Here is a 26,921-nt window from a genome sequence, read left to right as displayed (position 1 = left end):
TAATTAGTCACTAAGCAAAGGCTTTACTGCTGTGGCACTCTAGAGAAGAGACTTTGTCTAAGGCAAAGATAGACCATGTTCTGAAGTGAGCCAATGAGACTAATATTAGACACATGTCAGCTTTATTTCATGTCACTGACTCTTACAGAAGATCTGTATGTATTATGAGTCACAAGAATAGCACAAATATCTATACTCCACAGTATTTTCCTGACTGACTGGTTAGCAAGCTACATCTCTCCAAGTAGCTCTTAGCAAACAGAAGCAGCTAAGGGAAAGAATCTTGACTGAATGTCTGTGTAGTTGAGTCAGACTATTTATTGAAAAAGTAATGACCTTTTTTCCTTCAAATACAATTTGAAAATGAGAGTTTTATAAATATAGGTTCTTCTGAGAAGATATGCCATTCACAATGCTAAATTTTTTTCTTTTCATGCTTTTCTATTCTATTGTGTTCCAGTGGAATGAGGAAGGGGAAATCCTATTTGAAGTAGGTTGAAGAGAGAATGGGAAGTGGAGAAGTGGAGACAAGTTTGTGTATCACTTCTGTGAGAAGTTTTACTGGGAAAAGAATCGGATAAATGAGGCGGTACCTGGAGGGGATTATAAGATCTAAAGAGTTTCTGTTAACATGGGAGATATTATGTAGTATGCTTACAGATGACAGAATAATGAGGGAAAACTTGTTGATAGAGGAGGCAGCAAGAGAATTGCAAAAGCCAAGTACTTAAAGTCAGTAAGAAAGAGTAGGATATATGCACAACTGCCCGCTCTAGCCTGGAAGAAGAGCAAGGACAGTTCAAATTGAAAGTCATATTTCTCATTAACTAAAAGATTGACACTCTGTTTTTGTACCTTGGTCTCTTGTGAGTTTTGTTAGCAGAAAACAGCCTCCTAAATCTGAGTACTTCAAGACACTGACAAGACTGAGTTTCTAAGTCTTTAAGGCTGACAGCATCGTACTGAACTGTGGCAAATCCACTGAGGAAAACGCCATCTCACAGGGGACCTGTCAGGAAGGACAGCTGACTTCCCCCTGGTGACATGCCTTCCCTCTCTGTGAGCTAAGTTCATTACCTTCAGATCGCAATTCATGTGAGCCTGTTGTTTTCTTTTAAAGTGTACCTTTAGCAAATAATAATTATATACAATTTTAATTGATACACTGAATCAACTAGCATGAAAGCGCTGGTTTCTTCCCCCACCCATACTTGTGTGAGAATTCTCCAAGTGTAAGAATTAGCAAATTAAAACCAGATGGCAGAAAACCTAACAATAAGATGGCTTCTGTGGTTCCATACAACTGCATAAAGATATTTTGCTACCAACCATATTACTGGAGTTAATATGAAAACGTTTTATTTGGTATTCCACTTTATTACCGATTTCCATGCTTAATTGGTAGTTGACTTATCCATTTTTCAAAGAAAGGAGTAAATAGGTCTAAGAATGCATTTAAGGCTTTGCAAATCTAAGTTCTGTTTTAGTGGGAAGCTGGAGAAAAAAAGAATCGTGGGTGGTATTGATGCTGTTGGTTATGCAAAATAGAAAAGCACAAGAAGTAAGAGTTATATCATTTCCATGATGGATAGAAATGGGCTTAGGGTTGACAGGCAATTTAAAAATTACTATTCCCTCTCATTATATCCTTCCGAGCATTTCCGTTTGTGCAGAATGGGATTTTAACCATCTTGATCAAGCAACAGGAATCTGCCTCATCCCCTGACACTGACGATCATCACAGTAATATTGTTGCTCTAACTGGCATCCTGATGCTGTTATGAAACTGCATGAGACATTACTCAAGAAGTGGGTTGTGATTGGAAATAGCCAGCAGAAATTTAAAGGTAAGTATCATTTTATAACTCATGAAATGATCAAAGGCTTCACATAGTTATGCCTATGAGGGCTGGTATACAGTATAAGATTCACTCTGAAATCCTAATCTCCAGATGTAAATTTGGATATTTTCAGCCAACTTAAATTGAGGGAGTTGTAGGACATCATAAACTGTCCAGTTTCAAGTGTTCAAATAAGGAAATGGAAACCAACAGTGGTACTAGTACACTCCCATCATCACAGGGTAACTGATGGCTGTGGACATCAGCGGTCACGAGTCACAGATGATTGCTCTTTCTAGCTCATAATTTTAGGGCAAAAATATGATAGGTATTTCTTTGATCTGGAAATTAAAACTCCTACAGTTTTAAAAATTATTTGGGGATAATTTATCTAAAACATTTGAGGCCTTCTAGCAATAAAATCATACCAATCACAAAGTAGATCTGGGAAGAATAAGGATAGCAACAACTCTCTCGGCCTCTTCAAACTTCAGTTCCCTTGCCTGTAAAATATGAAAAATAATGTCTAGCCCCTGGGCTGGTTAAAAGGATTAATTGGATTATAATTATAAAATGTTGAGTTCAAAGTCTGGCATAGCGGGGTGCCTGGGTGGCACAGCGGTTAAGCGTCTGCCTTCGGCTCAGGGCGTGATCCCGGTGTTATGGGATCGAGCCCCACATCAGGCTCCTCCGCTATGAGCCTGCTTCTTCCTCTCCCACTCCGCCTCCTTGTGTTCCCTCTCTCTCTGGCTGTCTCTGTCTCTGTCTCTGTCAAATAAATAAATAAAATCTTAAAAAAAAAAATCTACAAAGTCTGGCATAGAGTGACCACTCAAAACAAACAAACAAACAAAAAACGGTGATGGTCATCATTTCATTCTCTTTGTTCAAAAACCATAAAGCCATGTTTCATCATAGACTCAAACGCCTGAAAGAAACTTTCAGAAGACATCTATTCATCTTTCTTGTTTTGTGGACCTGGGTTAAAATTCCACTTATCCACCCTGACTCTTCCCTCAAATGATTCTAAGAAAGCAGATGACACTTCTTAGTGGATTGTTAGGACTACGTAAATAATGCTGTTTAATTGTTATGGTTATGGTAGTTGTTTTCCTGTAAGAGATTTCTGCAGTTCTAAACCACAGCAGCTGACAGCTTCTGGGGACAGTATCTTAATTAAGGATTATTGTGCAGAAAGCTTTTCTCTGACTAGGAAGGGGGAGAGAGGCTGTTAGGAGGCAGGCAGAAATGTATTAGAGAAGTCCAGAGAGCAAAGGGCCTTTGTGAGCTTAAGGGGTCTCCTCTTTGCCTAAGAAAGCTCTCTGATTAGGCAGAAAACTGTAACAGGAGCATAAAAGCCATTTTTAGCACCATGTAAGGCAGTTCTCTCTCTCTCTCTCTCTCTCTCCCTCTCTCTCTCTTTTTTTTTTTTTTACTAGACCAGGGAAATGAGAACCACATCTCTCCAGTTGCAGCTGCCAATTATTTAAGAAGAGGAAAAACTCAAGAAAGTCAGGAACAAGTCTCAAACATAAAATGACACAGTTGCAAACAGAATTGGGTACAGTTTATGGATGGCTTTATGGTTGTTCAGTAAGACTAGGCTGGAAGCAGCCAAAAGAGAATAAACTCTGGCTTTATTTACTTGGAAACAGATGCCTCAATATGGGTGAGATACTTTTATTTGAAATTAGCTGTTGCCAGGGATGCAAGAGACAAAAGTCACTAGGTCTCATCCATATTGGGTATGGACAACCTAATAAAAGAAAGGTGGTACTTTTTAAGGAAAAATGAAGAATCAGACTCAGAAGGCAAACAAGTTTCCAAAAGATCCTAAGCATAGAACAGAAAGATAAATCTAACCCAAAACATGCCAAAGGGATCCTATCACTAGGACCATCCCTAATTAAACTATAACAGAGGATTATAACCAGGAGTCCCTACCAGCTTTAGATTGTGTGTTTACATTCAACATCTGGTCTAAACAGGTACAGAGGATACTTGACTGGCATCGTAAAAGCTTATTAGTAAGTACTTTAATCACTGACGATATGACAAATATTTATGAAATGCCCAGCGCAGACCAGGCATTGCACCAGGCTTCAGAGTTGCAGAGGGAGAAAAGTATATAATCCCTGACCCTAAGGAACTTAAAATCCAACAAGGAAATTAGTTATTAAAGAAAACAGCTTGTGCCATTAGGCACATGATGAAAAGGAACCTGATTTCAACTGAAGGAGTAGAATCAAGCTCTAACCTGAAAGACTAGTAACAGCCAACGAAGAGTAGGAAAAATAAAGATTTTGAGGCAAAGACCCTGAGGTAAAGAGGGAAAGAGGAAGAGAAGTTAGAGTAGCTGCAGAACAAAAAGGCAGACCTATGACCCAACAATCACACTATTGGGTATTTACCCCAAAGATACAAATGTAGTGATCCGAAGGGGTACCTGCATCCCAGTGTTTATACCAGCAATGCCCACAATAGCCAAACTATGGAAAGAGTCCAGATGTCCATCAACAGATGAATGGATAAAGATGTGGTATGTATATACAATGGATTATGCAGCCATCAAAAAATAAATCTTGTCATTTGCAATGAAATGGATGGAATTAGAGGGTATTATGCTAAGCAAAATAAGTCAGTGAGAGAAAGACAATTATCGTATGATCTCACTGATAAGAAACAAGGTAGATGATCATAGGGGAAAAGAGGAAAAAATGAAACAAGACAAAACCAGAGAGGGAGATAAACCATAAGAGACTCTTAATCTTAGGAAACAAACTGAGGGTTGCTGGAAGGGAGGGGGTGGGGCATGGGGTGGCTGGGTGATGGACATTGGGGAGGGTATGTGTTGTGGTGAGCGCTGTGTATTGTGTAAGACCAATGAATCACAGACCTGTACCCCTGAAACAAATAACACATTATATGTTAATTTAAAAAAGAAAGAAAGAAAAGGCAGCCAGTGAGGCTAGTGTTGACCAACTCGAGGGAACAGAAGATATGTAGCTGGAGCATACAGGCCACGTAAGGAATTTTTAACATACCCTAAGTGCAATGGGAGTGCCAATCAATGGTTTTGAGCAGAGGGGGTGAAATAATTAGATTTCCATTTCGCAAAGAACTTGGCACAGTACTGTATAGCGTAAGACAGCACATGTGGGTGTATGTAAGGATGAGTTAGGAGGAACTGTGGTGGTCTAAATGAGGCATGGCAGCGGCTTAGACTAGGTGAGAGATGTGGAGAAAAGTAGATCCATTCTTAAAGAAGTGACTGTAGGCCTGATGATAGAGATGCTAGATATGTCTGAGTAAGGAGTCAGTCGCTCGCTGGTTTCTGGTTGGAATTACAAAGTACAGTATGGTGCCATTTGCAGAAACAAAAAGCACAACAAAGTCAGAGCTGGAGGAGAGGGAAGGGAAGAAGAGTAACAGTTCAGTTAGGAGAGCACTTCACTGTAGACCGAAAAGGGGAAATAGGGAAAAGTGGTTCCAGGGAAGTATTAGAATCTTTGGGGTAGAGAATAATTTGAAGTAGTACATCCAATTTTTATAATTATTTTTAATTTTTATCTGTATATCATTTAAAATATAAGTCACAAATCTCAGAAGTCTTTTTTGGCTAATGAGAGCAGCATGACTCCCTAGGGCAAAGAATCTGAGCCCCCAGTGCCTGATGGTTATCAAAAGAAGACATGAAATGAAAAAGATTAAGAAACTCCAAGTAAGAAGGAGCCTCAAGACCAAACAAATCAAAAATAATGTTGAGGTTTAACAAGAAATAGACACAGTTAAAATATGAATAGTGTATTGAAGGAAAGCAGAGGCATCCAAAAGAAATAAATTAACAAAGACCCCATCGTCAAAGATGATACCTTGATGAGGTATATAAGGAGAACAGAACTTCGTGATTAATAAGGCTTGAAACAAGAATGTGGCAACCTTGCGCAGATTACCATAAAACGAGGTGATGTGGGACACAATGAAGAGATGCTCATTAGGTCCCAGAACCAATGCAGGACAGATGAGATCTCCCACAGGGACACTACAGGTAAGGATTATCACCAGCCCCAGCATGAGGAAGCCCTGGGTTCTCAAATTGGTTTCAGAAACAACTGTTTGTCTTTATCAAGTGTTTTATGAAAGTATACCTAGTGAAGCGTATATAGTTCTCATTACAGAGTATGGATTTAATCAATCTCAACAAAACCTCTCTCTCCATAAAGTCTTAAGTTAAGGAATTCCTCTGTAAGTTGTTTTTAAAGGCAGATACTACTGGATTCTTTCCATTAAAATTTAAGTGCCTGGAGGGTAAAATTCATATAAATAGCAGCCTTTACAGAATGCCGCCTTAACAACATCAAGGCCAGAAGAAGACAACGCATTATAAACTCCAGTGCTCTAGAGCTCCACACTCCCCACATTTTCTGACTTTTCATTTGAAGGTCTCTGCCATGAAATCCCTTGTTTCAACCTCAGTGGAAATGGTTATCTTTCTCTGTAAAGATAACCTAAAGGGTTTTGTTTGGAGTCTGTATGTATTAATTTCCTACATCCTTTCTTCATGAGTTTCTGGTTTCGAATTCATTCATCATTTTCATTATTCTTCTCTAGAATCTCTCCATACACTCCCCCTGCTCTCATAGTCATAGAGTCCAAAATTAGTTCAAGTGCTTGGCCAATGACAAGTCTAATGAGATGATATGCTCATGAATCCTACATATAGGAGATTGACAATTCATTGAAATAAGTGATGTGATGCCGGGATCTCAGATATGGTCTTCATGTGCTATCTGAATCCTGACTGAAAATATGTAAGCTAAAACCATGAAGTAACTATTTACAAACAACCAAACTCCAAATCACAACCTGAAGTTGTAAAGCACCAATCACAGCCTCGCTTCTGCCAACACACACACACACACCACCACCACCACCACCACCACCACCACCACCACCACCACCCCTCTTTATTCTTGTCTAATTTCTGTGGATGTAAGAATTCCAAGTTGAATGAAAGAACAGAGATGACACCAGAAAGGACTAATAGCTAGAACATAACATGCAGAGGCAAAGGCTGAGTATATTCAGCATAAACCATAGAGGACTTACCAAGGAAAGGAAGAGAGAAGAAGCTAATCTGGTTAAGAGCATAACTCTGGTTCCAGAATTCTGAATTCTTACTCTACCACTTAACAGTAGTGTGACATTCAGCCTTTTAGCCTCAGGTTCCTCATCTGTAAAAGGCAGCTAATGATGGTATTAGGTTATAGAGTTTAACAATCAGATGAGCTAAATATTGGTAAATGCCTACTAGATCTGAAGCACAGTCCTATTATAATTTATATATACTTTTGCATCATTTTAAAAAGAAGCATTTGTTAACTTGATTAAAATAAGCATATAAAAAGGGCAACTTAGACCATCTTTGCTGTTGAATTATTGAAAGAAATCCCAGGTGATTGTCAGTTCTCCATTAACTATATAAATCTTTGACCAACATAGTGACCATTGCCATGGGCATCAAGTTTGCAGTTAATATAAACCAATTCAATACACACGACTAGAAGAAAAAAAAATGGGAGATTTCCTGGCCCAGGTCTTGTCGGCCAACATTCCTACCGGCAGCATTAATTTAACCTGTACCCTCACTGAAGTCATTTCCTTTCTACCAGGGAGCAAAAGCTAAGTTAAATGTTCTTAAGTATTTGGAATTTCAAGTTTTCCACAGAAGGTTATTTTGTAGAAAAAAACACAGGCTCACTCAGCATTTTTACATATGAATACTCACACACAAGACACTTCTCACTTAAGCTCAAAAGTGATTTCCCTTCACATTAGTAGTATACACTGGACCAGGTACTTAGGAATTTGCCATCAGTGCTCTCAGTGGAGTTGTAAGTATTTATAGATCTTAAAGTTTTAAGTTAAATTTTTTCTACTTCATTTAAGTCACAAGAAGAGCAAAAAAGGCCAGACACAAATAGGTATATACTTCATGATTCCACATGAATTTCTAGAAAATGCGAAATAATCTATAATAATGAAAAGCAAGTCAGCAGTTGCCTGGGGGTGGGGTGGGAAGGAGGAGGACTGTGAAGGGCCACAAAGAAATTTCGAGGTGATGGAAATGATCTGTATTTTTATTGTGGTGGCAGTCTCATGGTGTACAACAAACCTTACCAAATTATACGATTTTAAATACAGTTTATTCTATATAAATTTACCTCAATAGAGTTGACTTGAAAATGTTTAAAACCACACACAAAATATAAATGAAATTCATCAAGAGTTTAAAAAAAAATGTTTCTACCTTGAGATCGAGTTCAGTTTTATTCACTATCTAAAATACAGAAATATGATTTTTACTAGCACAAATTAAATTAAAACTGGCATCTTAAAAAGGGTTGTAGAGCCAGGATGTCATCTAAGAAAAGATGAAAGTGTGTGTTTTTATAAACCTGGCACTATGGGGAATAAAACAAGGAAATGAAGACAAGTTGGAGGTACCTGTCTCTTCACAGAAAATGAAATGGGCTATTGCATGCAGAGTTGTCAGGAATATTATAGTTACTGATGGTTCAACCTGAAAATTTTATGGAATCAGATGTTAAAACTCTTCTCAAAACTCTTAGTGGAACCAGCATAAAGGATACTTGCTGAGTATTTTTCCTGTACTTCATAAAAACCTCCAACTCACATCACAGTTTTAGAGTCCACATTATAATTAAGTATGCCTACGGAATGTTGGCACACGCAAGAGGATCCTAGAGAAGGCTTTATGTCTCACGTAAAACACCATCACAGGATTACAACATACTATCACACTCATAATAATTTACCACAAGCCTGACAAAATATCAAATTCACTGGATTAAAACTAAATTATTTCCCTCATTTAAGTAGTACAGCCTGCTTCACAAAATCAAAGTTCAATTACGGCTATAATTCTTTCCCCTCTTTCAGTCCCTTATTCAATCTATCATACCCCAAATAGCTGTAAGTCATTCAAGTCTTTCACTTGAATTTTCTCCCTCCCCCTAAATTATTGGGGAAGGGGAGCTGATTAGAGCAGTCTAGGAGCAGAGCAAGGGGTATGCAATCCAGGTGATCACAGGGACCCCAGGAGTCCACCACTGCCATTGTTTCTTGTTGCCACCCAGTGTCACCACCGTGCAACTGGCAACTGTTCCGCTTGTCCAGTTCATTCCATAAACACATGGTTCCTTCGGGATGGTAAACCCTTCTCAGGCTTGGGCTCCCTTTGCAGCTGATACCCTTATGCTCAGGCATTGCTACCCAAAGTTCAAGCCTATGCCACAATGACAGAGTCTGAGAGGGCTTTCAGTAGTAGGCATGTTTTCTGCCAAAAGCTGCCTCCTTCATTCATTGCAAAGCCTTTGTCTGCAACCTAAAATCTCTCTCAAGGTAATTTTACACAAGACAGTTGTATTTCAAGAGCCTCACTCTCTGCATCTTAGCCTTGAACAGAGCAACTCTAGTCCAGTTTTCACAGGTTTTCCTAACTTCATTCCTGGGAAATGAAGGTTGAAGTACAGATTCCTTCCCTTCCACAGGGCCCAATGACCCTGATATAGAATAATCCTTCTCATCTCCAAAACCTTCACATACCAGGAATCTCCAGGGAAGACTAGCTTTGAAGGGCAAAATACATTTTGCTAAGCCAGAATCACAAGAGAATGGGTACCCACCATAACAGATGTTGCTGGTGTCCTATTCATATCCTCTTGGCAGTCACCATTTTTGGACACACCTGCCTTCCTTCCTTCCACCTGCAAGCACTTTGCCTGAGGGTTTTTTCTGAGCACTGGTATATATATTCTGCCCTCACACCAAACAGGCCAGAAGTGCTGAGGAGTTACCATGCCCTAAGGATAACCCTCAAAAATGCTAAGTGAGACTTGTTGGATGCATAACATAGCCCTCTTGCCTTCAAGTGGGACATTCAAAGGAATGTTCTACGGTGTTTCCCAGAGTTACCCCAAACAATTAGGCTCCAGTTGCCCACAATGATCATTTGCTTAGTAACTCACTTTCATTAGCTCCCTCCCGTAGCCCTTCTATACTTCCTACAATGTTTCCCGACATCACCTCCCAAGAAAGGACTTGCACCCAAATCCTTATTTCACCATCTGTCTGAAAGAACACAAACTAAGACACCCACTTACTAGTTCAGCGTAACAAGAGGGTCAAGGCTGGAGAGCAGTCAGGAAAAGATGTCAGACATACAATCTCAGAAGTTGTAGGTCACTTGAGGAAATTAGAGTCCAAAAACCAAAGCAGAGAAGTTTTAGGACAGGAAAGCCAGGCAGGTGGTCAACAAGCTCTGGTCATAATTAAGAGGAGTGAAGGAAAAGGCAGAGCAGAGAGGAAGCACTGGGGGAGGAATTCATGCATAGATGCTCTGGGCTGTTAGCACTATCCCCAGTCACCAGGCAAAAGGAAGCCTTAGGGAAGAGTGCACAGGTTCCTTCATCCTGCAGTTAGCTTTCTAGAGCACCAGCAGTGAGACCCCTTCATAGCAGGAGCAAGTGCTGCAACCACGTACATCTGAATCATTTCGCTGTAGCACCAAAGTGTACACTCTCGTATTGTCCCAAGAGACCTTTGAAAATAAATCTTGTCTCTCCAGGAAAATTATACATTTAAATAGATTCTTTGTACTAAGCATAGTCCAGGGAATTCAACAAAATTAAACAGGACATAAAAACAGCTTGAGTGTTCATGTGGATACCTCTGTATATAAACACATCTCAAATAGAAGCAACTGTACTACTTTATCATTTCAGATGATCGTGTACATTATTTAATCCTCAAAGCCACTTTGTAAGGCACGTGAGGAAAGTGTCTTTTCCATTCTTGTTGTAGATATAGTGTCTGTGGGTTCGTGTGTGGGTGTCTTGAGTTACTATGCACAAACTGAGTCACTCAGAATCACTGGAATCACAGCAGTCTGGTAGTATTGAGTTTATTTTTCCATCCCAGGATAGCTTGCTCACTAGACATGTTTGATGTGAATTTGTCACCAACTAGGGACTATTAGATTAAGAAATATGAAAATCTGGTCCTGATGATTTTTTTAATAAGTATGAAAACTTTGAGACACTTGAAAACTAAGAAAAAGATTGGATCAGTTGCTGAAATGATATTTTTCTCCAAATGATAGGAAGCAACAACTATTATCACAAATTTCATTACCACATTCAGATTCTAACCCAATTCTATTCGATTAGATTATACTTCAGTATCTGTTGATTATTCACTATAGGAAAAGAACTAAGTGCTTTTCTTTATTTGGTGCGGGGGGGGGGAGAGTATGAAAGATGAATATACATAGAATATAGCTTAGAGAAAAAATTTTGAGCCAGACAAAACTTTGAGGAATTTGGTGAAGTTATTCAACCTTCCTGCAATGCAATTATCTAGATAAAGTTAAGGTACTAATACCCAATAATACCTTCAGTTTTTTAAATCAGAGTTAAAGAAAATGATTCTTAGAAGTTTGGCATTGGGCCTGACACAGTACGTATTTACTGGGATTTAGTGTCTTTCTTTTTTTTAAAGTAGGCTCCATGCCCAGCATGGAACCCAGCACGGGGCTTGAACTCACAACACTGAGATCAAGACCTGAGCTGAGATCAAGAGTTGGACATTTAACTGACTAAGCCACCCAGGTGCCCCAAAGATTGGCTTTTTAATATGAAATAGTTAAGACACATAAACAATCATAAAGTTGAAAAAGTGGGATTCTATATGATTCAAAGAAAAAGACTTTTATCATTTTCCTCCACTCTACCTATAACTCAGTATTTGGACTCACTTCACTGTCCTTTTTGAGATCTTGTCCCTACCTCAAAAATTTTTTAATCCTCAGGTCACATGTAGTTACAAAATACATTCATATCAGTACTAAAAAAATGTCTTAGTCCTGTGTAGTAGTCAGAATTCCAATTTTCATTTACAGTTCAACTCTTCTGCTTCTGCAGTTTGGGTCAGCTTCAGCTGAAGGTCTGCAGGGGCAAATCACTCGATCTGAGATCACCCTCCTAACCCTACTCCCACGTTTCTCGCCATGGTTCTGAGCCTGACTTTTGCCCAGAGATAATCAGGTTACAATGAAGTCATTACGGTGGGCCCTAATCCACTAGGACAGTTGTCCTAATAAAGGGAGGGAGGGGTGCAGCATTTAGTCCTAGAAACAGATACACACTCAGGGAGAATGCCTTGTGAAGACGAGAAAGAGATGGAACGACACTTCTAAGAGCCAAGGAATGCCAAACTACTAGCAAAGCACCAGAAGCCAAGACACATGCGCAGAACAGATTCTCCGTCACAGCCCTCAAAAGGAATCAACTCTGCCAACACCTGATCTCAGATTCCAGCCCCAAAACTGTGAGACAATAAGTGGCTGTTATTTTAAGCCACTCAGTTTGTGATATTTGTTATGGCAGACAGACTATACGTGTATTTTGTGTATTTCTATACACACTAGTTTGTATATAAATACCTAAGGATATTTATACATAGAAGTGTCTGATATATAGATTATGTGTATAAAAGGGAAAAAAAACTACTTTGAACCCTTTTGAATATTTCTTTTTGTGAATAGCTTAGGAATGTTGTTTTCTTATTTTACCTCAATTTTTCAAAGTATGGTCTCATTCAATACTTTTAAATAGTTGTAAAGGAAGAGAGTCAAATTCTGGAGGCAATTTGTCATTTCTTAAGTTACTTATCACTTCTTATGTCAAAGTTGTTCATTTTCTTTCAAGATAAAAGTTATATTTTAAAATGGAAGTGGCAGATATTAAAGTTTGATGACATAGAACGTTCTCTTTCATCTTGATAATTCGCTATCACCAAATGCTTATAAGACTAGGTTTAAGACACAATTTTTTTTTAAGATTAAGATTTTAAGAGCTAGAGCATGAGCCAGGGGGGCTGGGGCAGAATGAGAGGGAGAAATAGACTCCCCACTGAGGAGGGACCCCCCCTCCCCCATGTGGGGCTCCATCCAAGGACCCTGAGATCATAACTTGAGCCAAAGGCAGACGCTTAACCAACTGAGCCACCCAAGTCCCCTAAGATGCAATTCTTAAACCAAAATTTACTCCAGTAAGTCAGAGTTACCTGGTCCATAATACAAGAAATAGAACTCGTATTTAAAGAAATAAAATAATAGAATTATTAAATTTCAAAGAGCAATTGAGTTGAAACCATTTTTCCCCTTTTATTCAAGTATTTCCTGCTAATGCAGAGAACATCTTCTTACTGTAAGTGTGGCCAAGAGCCAAATGAGGTATAATAGGGTTTTGGATAGTCCAGAAGTATCTCTCTTCTTACTGAACCCTAATCAGGTAAGATTAGGCATTCTGAAAGGTGACTTACTGGGTGGCAGTTTTATTTATCCTCTCTAAGTAACATCAGTCATTTATTTTTGCATTTGGCACACATTATTTTTCCCAAGAAAGACAAAGAATTAACTTCTTACTCATTTAGACATCCACTCTAATTGTTTTGAACTTTCTTGGCCATTTTTCTGGTCTTAAAATAAAACAGTAGCATTTTCCCCCAAAGAAGAATTAATTCAGACCACAAAAGGGATGCACTCCAGTTCAAGGGAATGTGTGAATTAATTAGTGTTAGAAGAAAAATCCTTTTTCTTACTCATATACCTTTTGTTTTGGTTCTTCCAAACAATGACTGCTTTTGTGCAGTATTTGAAAGAAATGGGGCACATTTTCCAGGCCTGTTTGGCACAGAGAAGGATAGACAACATTATACCTCTCAGAAGAATTTCTCTATGTTTGATTTAATGACTTTCTCAACACATCAATCAATTTGAATTCTCACCGAATCAAAACTTAAATTACAATTAAAAACCTATTCTGATAAATCAATAGTGGAATTTAAGAGAAGTCTTTCAGGCTCTCCTGACAATAATAGCCCAGCCTCATTAAAACAAATCCTAGAGTTCTAGCCTGGGTTTTGTTTTGCGGTTTTGTTGTTGTTGTTTTATTTTTGCTTTAAGATTAAAAAGTAAGCATAACAAAAGTAATGAATTCAAGCAAGAAAATTTTGGATACTTCAAATTGAAAGGCTTCAGCAAATTGTCACTACGACATTTAATTTCTAAATATCTCAAACAGGGCTCCCATGAGGGTTTAGTTTTCTGGAAGCTGCTAACAAAGTTTAAATGTCATAAAGCTATGTCATTTTCATGCTAAGTCATTTCAGAGTACCTGAAAAACAATTTTTTAGTATGGTACATAAATGGGAATTAATCTACAATACCTTGAAGGCTCCAAGCGGGCTCTAAACCAGGGCGAGTTAGTAGTGACTCCTTCCTTATGGAGAAACCACAGGGCCATCACCCAAGAAGAGCACTACTATTTGGGACCCATGCTATTTGTAACACTCAACTCAGGATTATACCACTTTCAGGTGAGTCAGGGGATGAATCAATCATTACTTAGACCAGCCATACTCAGACCATTTCAGTGACTCCATGGAGCCAGAATAGGCCTATAGAAAATAATATTTCTCTAATAAAGTTAAGAAACACTGGCTTTTTAAAGGCAGTTATTTATATCCAGCCCTTTGAAAGGTAACAGAGTAGAATGGTAGTTCCCAAAATTTGCTGCTTACTAGAATCACCTGTAAAAGTCCTGCTGCTCAGATCCCACCCCCTACCAAGTAAATCAGACTACCAGAGAGTGGAAGCCAGGTGTCAGGAATTTTTAAAGACCTTCAGGTGATTCCAATGTGCAGCAAATGTTGGGATCCAATGAGGTAGAATTTTAAAGGAAATTAATGGCAGAAATACAAGGGATAAGAAAGAAAAAGAACATGATTACCTATCTAGAAAACATAGGCCCAAATATTTGGATATGTTTCCATTTGAAATGGAGAATGAGGGGGTGGAGTTAAGATGGCAGAGGAGTAGGGTCCCCTTTCTCAGCTGGTCCACTGAGTCGAGCTGGATAGGTACCAGACCATCCTAAACATCCACAGAATCAGCCTGAGATGCAGGAAGATACATCTGGATCTCTACAAATGAACATCTCCAGCGCTGAGTATTGAGGTACGAAGCGGGGAGCCATGAAACCGTGCACAGATATCGGAAGATAAACGGAAGGGGGAGGGAGCCGCCGCGTTCGGTCGCCGGGAAGCGGTAGCCACTTGCATGGGAGAGCGGGCGGACTCGTGGACCAGCACCACGAAGAGAGCAGACTGAGACCAACCGTGAGCCGGGGAACGCGCGCCACCAGTCTAAGGGCCAGAGCTCCGGAGTGCATGCGAACCACACTGAGACGGAGCTATGGAACGCGCGGGGCGGCTGGAGGTGTTAGAAACACAAAGGACAGAGACGTGCTGGCCCTGGAAGTGAGGGCTGGGATGCCGGGTGTGGGGCGCACATCCCAGGATGCTGCAGGGTTGAGCAGCACCAACAGAAACAGAGTTAAAGTGGCCAGAACATCAGTGGAGAACCGTCCGCAATCAATCTGTTCTGAGACAGAGGCTGAGATTTAGCTACTGTTGCTCTGACTCCTCCAAACCACCAGGGAAAGCCGCCAGAGAACAAAAGCCTGGAAAGACCTGCTCACAGTGTGCCCATTCCCATCCCCCCTTGCAGGGGACACGGAGACTCTACCCAGACAGGGTTGCCTGAGTATCACCGCGGCAGGCCCATCCCAATGAAGGCAGGCTGAAAAATCAAGAAGCCCACATCCCTAAGGTCCCTAGAAAACAAGTGCGCACTGCCTGGGTCCTTGTCAATAATTTGGGCTCTGGACAACCCCACCACCTCTCCTCATCAGAATGACGAGAAGGAGAAATCAACCCCCCCCCCCCGCCCAGCAAAGAAAAGACAATGAATCTGTGGCCTCTGCCACAGAACTAATGGATATGGATATAACCAAATTGTCAGAAATGGAGTTCAGAGTAACAATGGTCAAGATGATGTATAGGCTTGAAAAAACTATTAATGAAAATATTAATGACAATATAGAATCTCTAAGGGCAGAAATGAGAGTGAGTATGACAGAAATTAAAAATGCTATGAATCAGATGCCATCAAAACTAGATGCTCTGATGGCCAGGGTGAATGAGGCAGAAGAACAAATCGGTGAATTGGAGAATGGGTTAGTAGAAGAGAAAGCTAAGACAGAAACTTGGCTCAAAAAAATCCAATCTCAAGAATGTAGGTTATGGGAGATTACTGACACAATGTCAGAATCATCAGCATCCGCAAGGGGGTGGAGAAAAACAGAGGTCTAGAAGAGATATTTGAACAAATTGTAGCTGAAAACTTCCCTAACCTAGCAAAGGAAACAAACATTTATGTCCAAGAGGCAGAGAGGACCCCTCCCAAGCTCAACCATGACAAACCTATGCCACGTCACATCATAGTGCAGTTCACAAATATTACATCCAAGGATACAGTATTGAAAGCGACCAGGACAAAGAAATTTCTCACATACCAAGGCAAAGGTATCAGAATTACGTCAGACCTGTCTACACAGACCTGGAATGAGAGAAAGGGTTGGGGGGGGGCATTTTTAAAGCTCTTTCAGAGAAAGACATGCAGCCAGGATCCTTTATCCAGCAAGGCTGTCATTCAGAATTGATGGAAAGATAAAGACCTTCCAGAATCGCCAGTCACTGACCAATTTCATAACCACGAACCAGCCCTACAGGAGATATTAAGGGGGGTTCTATAAAAGTAAAAAGGCCCCAAGAGTGATACAGAACAGAAAGTCACAATCTATAGAAACAAAGACCTTACTGGCAACATGGCATCATTAAAATCATATCTCTCAATAATCAATCTCAATGTAAATGGCCTAAATGCTCCCATAAATGCCACAGGGTTGCAGATTGGATAAAAAGACATGACCCATCCATTTGCTGTCTACAAGAGACTCATTTTGAACCTAAAGATACATCCAGACTGAAAGTAAAGAGACAGAATACCATCTTTCATGCCAATGGACCTCAAAAGAAAGCTGGGGTAGCAATTCTCATATCAGCCAGATTGGATTTTAAACTAAAGACTATAGTTAGAGATACAGAAGGGCACTATATTATTCTTAAGGGATGTATCCAACAAGTGGATATGACAATTATAAATATATATGCCCCCAACAGGGGAGCAGCAAGATACACAAGCCAACTCTTAACCAGAATAAAGAGACATATAGATAAATATACGTTAATAGTAGGAGCCCTCAACACTCCACTATCAGCAATAGATAGATCACCTAAGCAGAAAATCAACAAAGAAACAAGAGCTTTGAATGCCATACTCGATGAGTTGGACCTCATAGATATATATAGAACACTACGCCCCAGAACCAAAGAATACTCACCCTATTCTAATGCACATGGAACATTCTCAAGAACAGACCATGTTCTGGGTCACAAAACAGGTCTCAACCGATACCAAAAGACTGAAATTATTCCCTGCGTATTCTCAGACCACAACGCTCTGAAATTGGAACTCAACCACAAGGAAAAATTTGGAAGAAACTCAAACACTTGGAGACTAAGAACCATCCTGCTCAGGAATGACTCGATAAACCAGGAAATCAAAAATCAATTTAAACAATTTATGGAGACCAACGAGAATGAAAACACAACGGTCCAAAACCTATGGGATACTGCAAAGGCAGTCCTAAGGGGGAAATACATAGCCATCCAAGCCTCACTCAAAAGAATAGAAAAATCTAAAATGCAGTTTTTATATATTCTCACCTCAAGAAGCTGGAACAGCAACAGAGGGACAGGCCTAATCCACGCACGAGAAAGCTGTTGATCAAGATCGGAGCAGAGATCAATGAATCAGAAAGCAGGAGCACAGTAGAGCACATCAACAGAACTAGAAGCTGGTTCTTTCAAAGAATAAATAAAATTGACAAACCACTGGCAAGACTTATCCAAAAGAATAGAGAAAGGACCTAAATTAATAAAACTGTGAATGAAAAGGGAGAGGTCACAAGCAACACCAATGAAATAGGAAGGATTATTAGAAACTTTTATCAACAGCTTTATGCCAATAAATTAAGCAATCTGGAAGACATGGAGGCCTTCCTGGAAACCTATAAACTACCAAGACTGAAACAGGAAGAAATTGATTTTTTTAAACAGACCAGTTAATTATGAAGAGATTGAAACAGTGATTAAAAACCTTCCAAAAAACAAAACGTCAGGGCCTGACGAATTTCCCGGGGAATTCTACCAAACATTCAAAGAAGAAATAATACCTATTCTCCTAAAGCTATTTCAAAAAATAGAAACAGAAGGAAAGCTACCAAACTCATTCTAAGAGGCCAATATTACCTTGCTCCCCAAACCAGGCAAAGACCCCATCAAAAAGGAGAATTACAGACCGATTTCCCTAATGAATATGGAAGCCAAAATTCCCAACATGATCCTGGCTAATAGAATCCAACAGTACATTAAAAGGATTATCCATCGTGACCAAGCGGGATTCATCCCTGGGATGCGAGGGTGGTTCAACATTCGCAAATCTATCAGTGTGATAGATTTTATCAACAAGAAAAAAGACAAAAATCATATGATCCTCTCAATAGATGCAGAAAAAGCATTTGACAAAATACAGCATCCTTTCCTGATTAAAACCCTTCAGAGTGTAGGGATAGAGGGTACATTCCTCAATCTCATAAAAACCATCTATGAAAAGCCTACAGCAAACATCATTCTCAATGGGGAAAAGCTGGAGGCCTTTCCCTTAAGATCAGGAACACGACAAGGATGCCCACTCTCACCATTATTATTCAACATAGTACTAGAAGTCCTTGCAACAGCAATCAGACAACAAAAAGGGATAAAATGTATCCAAATTGGCAAAGAAGAAGTCAAACTGTCTCTCTTTGCAGATGACATGATTATATGGAAAACCCAAAAGAATCCACTGCCAAACTACTAGAAGTTATAGAGCAATTCAGTAATGTGGTGGGATACAAAATCAATGCTCAGAAATCAGTTGCATTTCTATACACGAACAATGAGACTGAAGAAAGAGAAATTAGAGAATCCATCCCATTTACAATAGCACCAAAAACCATATGTTACCTTGGAATTAACTCAACCAAGATGTAAAGGATCTATATTCAAGAAACTACAAATCACTCTTGAAAGACATTGAAGAAGACACAAAAAGATGGAAAAATATTCCATGCTCATGGATCGGAAGAATTAACATAGTTAAAATGTCCATGCTACCCAGAGCAATCTACACTTTCAATGCTATCCCGATTAAAATACCAATGACATTTTTCAAAGAACTGGAACAAACAGCCCTTAAATTTGTGTGGAACCAAAAAAGGCCCTGAATCACCAAGGAATTGTTGAAAAGGAAAAACAAAGCTGGGGGCATCACAATGCCGGATTTCAAGCTGTACTACAAAGCTGTGATCACAAAGACAGCATGGTACTGGCACAAAAACAGACACATAGACCAATGGAACAGAATAGAGAACCCAGAAATGGACCCTCGGCTCTTTGGGCAACTAATCTTTGATAAAGCAGGAAAAAAACATCCAGTGGAAAAAGACAGTCTCTTCAATAAATGGTGCTGGGAAAATTGGACAGCTACATGCAAAAGAATGAAACTTGATCACTCTTTCACACCATACACAAAGATAAACTCCAAATGGATGAAAGACCTCGATGTGAGACAGGAATCCATCAAAATCATAGAGGAGAACATAGGCTGCAACCTCTTTGACATCGGCCACAGCAACTTTTTTCATGACACATCTCCAAAGGCAAGAGAAACAAAAGATAAAATGAATTTGTGGGACTTCATCAAGATAAAAAGCTTCTGCACAGCCAAGGAAACAGTCAAAAAAACTAAGAGGCAGCCCACGGAATGGGAGAATATATTTGCAAATGATACTACAGATTAGGGGCGCCTGGGTGGCACAGCGGTTAAGCGTCTGCCTTCAGCTCAGGGCGTGATCCCGGCGTTATGGGATCGAGCCCCACATCAGGCTCCTCCACTGGGAGGCTGCTTCTTCCTCTCCCACTCCCCCTGCTTGTGTTCCCTCTCTTGCTAGCTGTCTCTCTCTCTGTCAAATAAATAAATAAAATCTTTAAAAAAAAAAAAAAAAGACTGGTATCCAAGATCTACAAAGAACTTCTCAAACTCAATATATGAGAAACAAACAAACAAATCATAAAATGGGCAGAAGATATGAACAGACACTTTTCCAATGAAGACATACAAATGGCTAACAGACACATGAAAAAATGTTCAAAATCATTAGCCATCAGGGAAATTCAAATCAAAACCCTATGCCAGTTAGAATGGCAAAAATTGACAAGGCAAGAAACAACAATTGTTGGAGAGGAAGTGGAGAAAAGGGATCCCTCCTACATTGTTGGTGGGAATGCAAGTTGGTACAGCCACTCTGGAAAACAGTGTGGAGGTCCCGTAAAAAGTTAAAAATTGAGCTACCCTATGATCCAGCCATTGCACTACTGGGTATTTACCCCAGAGATACAGACGTAGTGAAGAGAAGGGCCATATGCACCCCAGTGTTCATAGCAGCATTGTCCACAATAGCTACATCGTGGAAGGAGCCGAGATGCCCTTCAATAGATGACTGGATTAAGAAGATATGGTCCATATATACAATGGAATATTACTCAGCTATCAAAAAGAACGATTTCTCAACATTTGCTGCAACATGGACGGCACTGGAGGAGAGAATGCTAATGAAATAAGTCAAGCAGAGAAAGACAATTATCATATGGTTTCTCTCATCTATGGAACATAAGAACTAGGAAGATCAGTATGAGAAGAAAGGGATAAAGAAAGGGGGGGTAATCAGAAGGGGGATTGAAGCATGAGAGACTATGGACTCTGTGAAACAAACTGAGGGCTTCAGAGGGGAGGGGGGTGGGGGAATGGAATAGGCGGGTGACGGGTAGTAAGGAGGGCACGTATTGCATGGTGCACTAGGTGTTATACGCAACTAATGAATCATCGAACTTTACATCAAAAAAATTAAATTAAATTAAATTAAAAAGAAATGGAGAATGAACATGCATTAAGAATATGATGTATGCATGTATGCCCCCACACACCAGTGAGTGCTAAATGAATGCCCATTTGTAATTCTACAAGAGTGACCATAAACGCACACTGCTTGGGCATTCATTTGGTGGTGTGTCAAAATGCTATAAGGAATATAAAAGGTATTGACTGATAAATCAATGAATGGATGACTTAGAATAAATGACCTTGCACATTTTATTAGCTCAAAAAGTAGCAGCAGCCTTTAAGATCAACTAATAGTTTGCCCCCGCTGTGCTCTCCTTGTGAAGAAATCTCCTTGAAAGGACCTTGAAAGCTCCTCTGAGCACAACTGCAATCAATAGATTGATTTCCAAAAATAACCAGGGGTAACGCTAGTTTTCAGAGAATATTGGGGAGGAAACAGGAAGAGGAATTGCACCCAGAGAACATGCTTGTTCTCTTTGGGAACTATCTTGAGATCTATCTCTCCTCTCTACAAGGAAAGACGGGAAGCATTGTGCACCCCCAAACCAATTCACAATCTTATCTGAGGGTACAGCAGAGAAATAAATTTGACAAAGTCATGGAGAAGAAACAGCTGAAACCAAGTCACATGCAAAAGCCTCATACCTCATACCATAGGTTAACTGCCTAGTTTTGCAAATTGGTTTATAAAGTTTTCAGAATTAGCGATCTACCTAACAAAGGCTGGCCTGCAGTGAGATAAACAAGCTCTGACTATGCCCCATGTTAGCATACACTGAAACATTTACTTTCCTTCTCAGTCTCTGGTTATATAGACAACACCAAGGTCGCTGTGCCAAAGGGCACCTCTGCTTTGGTTGCTTCTTGGACCACACGAACAACACTTACTCACCCAGGAAAATACTTGGCTCCTAGAATCCTTTCGGGTTTCATGGGGTCCCATGAAGTTTCCTCAGAACTTTGTGCCTACACCCAGTGAAATAGCCCGTGGCAGAGCATTCGACCCCTCGAGTCTCAAATAGGAAGCAGGGAACAGGTTCCTGCTACTCTTCGAATCTATTCTTTCATTCATCAACTACTTCTGTTGGCAGCTTCCGTCTCTACCTGCTCCTCTAGGTGATGTCACATATCATAGGTGGAAGCACTGCTGAGGGTGAACTCTGCCCCACTTGCTCACCTGACTACCAGTCTTGTGGGGATACTGATGCTGGAGAAGTGCATCAGTATCACTGATGACTGGGCACCAGTGGGGGTACTCCCAAATTCTCAAGCACATTTGAATTCACATATTTGACATACCCCAAACCTCTTCCTTTCAAGGTCTTAACTCTATCCTGGATTTCCACCCACTACTTCCCTTGGGGTCAGCTCTTTCACCCCTTACGTAATGCCACAGCGCTACTACCGCACAGTACAAGTTAATTTGTACTTTCAGTTCTTGCTTTACCCCTTGTGTATGATGAACACTGGTGTGGTGTCCTAAGCAAATATGGCCAGTTTCTTTGTCGATAACAATCATAATGCTAGTTTATTTTTTTCCATGTTATAGTTTACATAATATATTTCTATGACCCAAAGTTTGGCAAGATATCTTTATTTACTTTTTGTCATGTCTTATATTCACCCATTGGTATTAAAATTAGCTTAATTTTTTCATATCCTCATACTTCTTGATCTGTTTTTTCAGGAGAATCTGTTTTCTTCAGGCGATAAAGTCTACTGGTTTCTAAAATTTGATGATCTTGACCATCCTAACATATTTTATCTAAAATTTACCTTTTACTTTTTTATTTCACAACTTAACAAATACATATTGAGCATCTTATATTTTCCAGGCAAGCTGTCTGTCTAGTGATATAAATTTAGAAATCACCAGCATACAAATGATGATTCTTTCCAAGGGGCTAGAAGGAGTCACATAAGAAAATAGTGTTGAAAAAGCAGAATAGAGTTTTAAAGTTTGAACCCCAAGACATTGGTAATGGTTAGAGTTCAGAAAAATGAACAGACTCTACCAAAGGGGATTGAGATAGAAGGATAACCAAGAGATAATAGTATCCTGGAGGCCAAATCGAAGAAAAATTTCCAGGGAAGCCTGGAATAATCAATGGTGCAAAATACACTGATAAATTGAGGAAAAGGAGGACTGAGAATTTGCTGTTAGATTCAACCATACAGGGTCAGCGGCAACCCCGTTAAGTACAATTTATATGATGGTAGAGAAAGCATGACTTTTTATGTCTTGGACATACAGAAGCAGTGCAGTTGCATCTCTCCCATTCCCAACTGCTCACTCCCAATCTGGGATATACCTGATACTGAATGAAAAATACAATACCCAGCTCTAAGAAATAGCCTATGTTTATTAACTGTGAATGAATCGCCCCCTGCTATAGATACTTTAACACAGGTTCTTATCTGAATGGGTTCATCTCTAAATAAGCAAAGACCATGTCTTATGCTTTGCTATCCTTATTTTTCCCAACTCCTGGCAATGCAGAAGACCCCAACATGCAAAGGCCATAGCACCAAAGAAGACAGGTGCTCTGCTCTTGTCATCATCCAAACCATAAAGTTGGACACCAAAAAAAAGTGCTTAAAATGATTATTGCAGAACATCTGCCCTTAGTGACAACAGGAAATTGATTTAAAGAGACTATTTCAGAATGTGAGTAATAAGGTACTTCCCTATCAATATGATCAGGAATGATTCCTCTGAATTGGTCACATTTTGTGATGCTCTAGACCCACATTATACGACGAGACATAATCTGTGTCAGAATCAGGAGCCAATCCTCCGCTGGGAGCCTGCTTCCTCCTCTCCCACTCCCCCTGCTTGTGTTCCCTCTCTTGCTGGCTGTCTCTCTCTGTCAAAATAAATAAATAAAATCTTTTAAAAAGAATCAGGAGCCAAGAACTCCAGCTCTACGTTTACCACTAAATTACTGAGTGACATTGAGCAGGTCATGGAATCGTCCTCTGACTTCATTTCCTTATCTATAAATGGAACTGTAAGGATACTTGCCCTTCCTTCTTCATGGAATAATTGTGATGATGCACAGATAAAATTAATGTGAAGGATTCTGTAAAAGCATATATTTCTATACAAAAGCAAAGTGGTATAATAAGATCATGATTAGATCCAAAGCCATTAAAACTAGAGACAAAAAACTATTAAAAAATTACAATCTATAAATTCCTCCCTTTTTACCTATAAATCTTTCAAGTTATAGCAATGCAAAATGAAAAAAATTCCCTAACATCTAATTTGTATGTCTATATGGGCTAAATACATTTGTTCTATTATAAGTTTTTGACACGCTTCAAATGATAAGAATATATAATGAATTTAATTCTGTAAAATGAGGAAAATTCAAGAAAAACTCAAGATAAAAATGAAAACTTAGGGTAATAGATAAGACATATATTAGGGATGGAAATTTTTGGTTAAATAAAAACTTATATTTGAGTGTTGAAATATTTGTACTCTTGTTTCAACTAATATAGCACTGAATATTGAATTTTTAATTTATGGATGAGTTCTGTGTTTATATGCTTTTTTATTTTATTATACAAAGCCTTGAGGTGTTCACTTGAGAAGGTACCCCATAAATTATGCTGTGTAACTTCATACAGCATGGCCATTAATCACAAGCATTAAACTTTTCTTTTCTTTTCTTTTGGCATTGAACAAAGAAATCTTGGAAACATAAAGGAAACAGGTCAGGATAAGCTGCCATGACTATTTATTTCACTTTAAAGAGTTGCCTCAGAGTAGGGAGAATGCGTTCGAGTTATCGTTTCCAACTTCACTCAGCGTCCTAGGTTGGGCAAGAGTTTTCTAAACCATTCTCCCCCAGAAAAAAAAATTTTTTTAGTTGTTGCAAGAGGTTTTCAGCATTCGAGCTAGGATAATCTTTAAGAATTGTTTCTAAGTAAAGCTTTTTAGTTACCCTTCTGCTCTCATAATGTTTTGGGACTTAGAATATTAAAATTCTTATAAAATTGTTGAAATTTCTTATTGAAATTGTTATTCTTATAAAAATAACAGACCCAGGATTTTAATTTCTCATGGACCAGATTTTTAGTTGAATACACAAGGGTATCCAAGTCTCTTAAGATCATCACACATCATTTATGCTTTACCCATAAATGAAATAGCACTGCCCTTTCACTAGTAAGGAAAGGAATTAAATTTCTGACACCTAGAATGTTTCAAACAGTTTATTTGACATATTGCCTTTTTGATAACCCCTAGAAAGTGTATTGCATGTTGTAAATTCTCATTTAAGTATATATGTAGCAGAAAATATTGTTTGTGAGAATATGGATAAAAGGGAACCCTTGCAGACTATTGGTGGGAATGTAAAATGGTGTAACTGCTGTGCAAAACAGTATTGTGTTTCCTCACAAAATTAAAAATAGAACTAACCACCTGATCTAAGAATTCCACTACCAGATATATATCAAAAAGAATTGAAAGCAGGTTCTTAAAAAGGTATCTATATATCTGTGTTTATAACAGCATTATTTAAAATACCCAAGAGGTGGAAGCAACACAAATATCCATCAATGAATGAATGGATAAGTGAAATGTCGTATATGCGTGCAATGGAATATTATTCAGCCTTAAAACGTTAGTAAACCCTGCCACATGCTATAACATGAATGAACCTTGAGGACAATATACTAAATGAAATAAGCCAGTCACAAAAAAGAAAAATACTGTATGATTCCATTTACATGGGGTATCTAAAGTAGTCAACTTCATAGAAACAGAAAGTAGACTGGTAATTACCAGGGGCTTCGGGAAGGGGGAAATACGACTTGTTTTTCTAATGATTATAGAGTTACCATTTTGTAAGAGAAAAAATTTCTAGCGAGGCACCTGGGTGGTGCCTGAGGTGCTCCTGAAGCATCTGCCTTCACCTCAGGGCGTGATCCCAGGGTCCTGGGATCGAGCCCCGCATCGGGCTCCCTGCTCTGCTGGGAGCCTGCTTCTTCCTCTCCCACTCCCCCTGCTTGTGTTCCCTCTCTCGCTGGCTGTCTCTCTCTCTGTCAAATAAATAAATAAAATCTTTAAAAAAAAATTTCTAGAGATCCATTACACAAAAATGTGAATATACTTTTTTTTTTATTATGATATGCTAGTCACCATACAGTCCTCATTAGTTTTTGATGTAGTGTTCCATGATTCATTGCTTGTGTATAACACCCAGTGCTCCATGTTATACGTGCCCTCCTTACTACCTATAACTGGCTTAGCCCATCCCCCCACCCCCTCCCCTCTGAAACCCTCAGTTTGTTTCCCAGTGTCCATAGTCTCTCATGGTTCATTTCCCACTTTGTTTACCCCTCCTTCATTTTTCCCTTCCTTCTCCTAACGATCTCCCTGCTATTCCTTATGTTCCACAAATGAGTGAAACCATATGATAATTGTCTTTCCTTGCTTCACTTATTTCACTTAGCATTATCTCCTCTAGTCCCATCCATGTTGATGCAAATGTTGGATAATCATTGTTTCTGATGGCTGAGTAACATTCCATTGTATATATGAACCACATCTTCTTTATCCATTCATCTATTGAAGGGCATCTTGGCTCATTCCACAGTTTGGCTATTGTGGACAATGCTTTTATGAACATTGGGATGCATATGGCCCTTCTTTTCACTATGTCTGTATCTTTGGGGTAAATACCCAGTAGTGCAATTGCTGGGTTATAGGTAGGTCTATTTTTAATTTTTTGAGAAACCTACACACTGTTTTCCAAAGTGGCTGTACCAACTTGCATTCCCACCAACAGTGTAAGAGGGCTCCCCTTTCTCCCCATCCTCTCCAACATTCGTTGTTTCTTCCTTGTCAATTTTTGCCATTCTAACTGGCGTAAGGTGGTATCTCAATGTGGTTTTGATTTGAATTTCCCTGATGTTCCCTAATGATGTTGAACATTTTTTCATACGTCTGTTAGCCATTTGTATGTCTTCATTGGAAAAGTGTTCATATACTCTGCCCATTTTTTTATTTGATT

The 26,921-nt window shown here is 39.3% G+C and overlaps 1 long non-coding RNA gene across 11 annotated transcripts in view; it reads right to left on the bottom strand.

The window, feature by feature from the left end:
• Window positions 1-26,921, bottom strand: part of LOC123801282 (uncharacterized) — a 925,199-nt gene that overhangs the window by 828,284 nt on the left and 69,994 nt on the right. For 2 of the 11 annotated variants that reach the window (XR_015727939.1, XR_015727940.1), the window contains exon 2: window positions 13,535-13,608. The exons of the other annotated variants lie outside the window; for them this stretch is intronic. This is a non-coding gene — a long non-coding RNA (uncharacterized LOC123801282). The remainder of the gene's footprint in view (window positions 1-13,534; window positions 13,609-26,921) is intronic. 11 annotated transcript variants of the gene reach the window in all.

Source organism: Ursus americanus, chromosome 20, assembly GCF_024610735.1.
Source record: "Ursus americanus isolate L20-20 chromosome 20, mUrsAme1.1.p, whole genome shotgun sequence".
NCBI classification, from domain to species: domain Eukaryota; kingdom Metazoa; phylum Chordata; class Mammalia; order Carnivora; family Ursidae; genus Ursus; species Ursus americanus.
The sequence above is the reverse complement of the archived record's forward strand: the minus strand, read 5'-3'. Positions and strand labels throughout refer to the sequence as shown.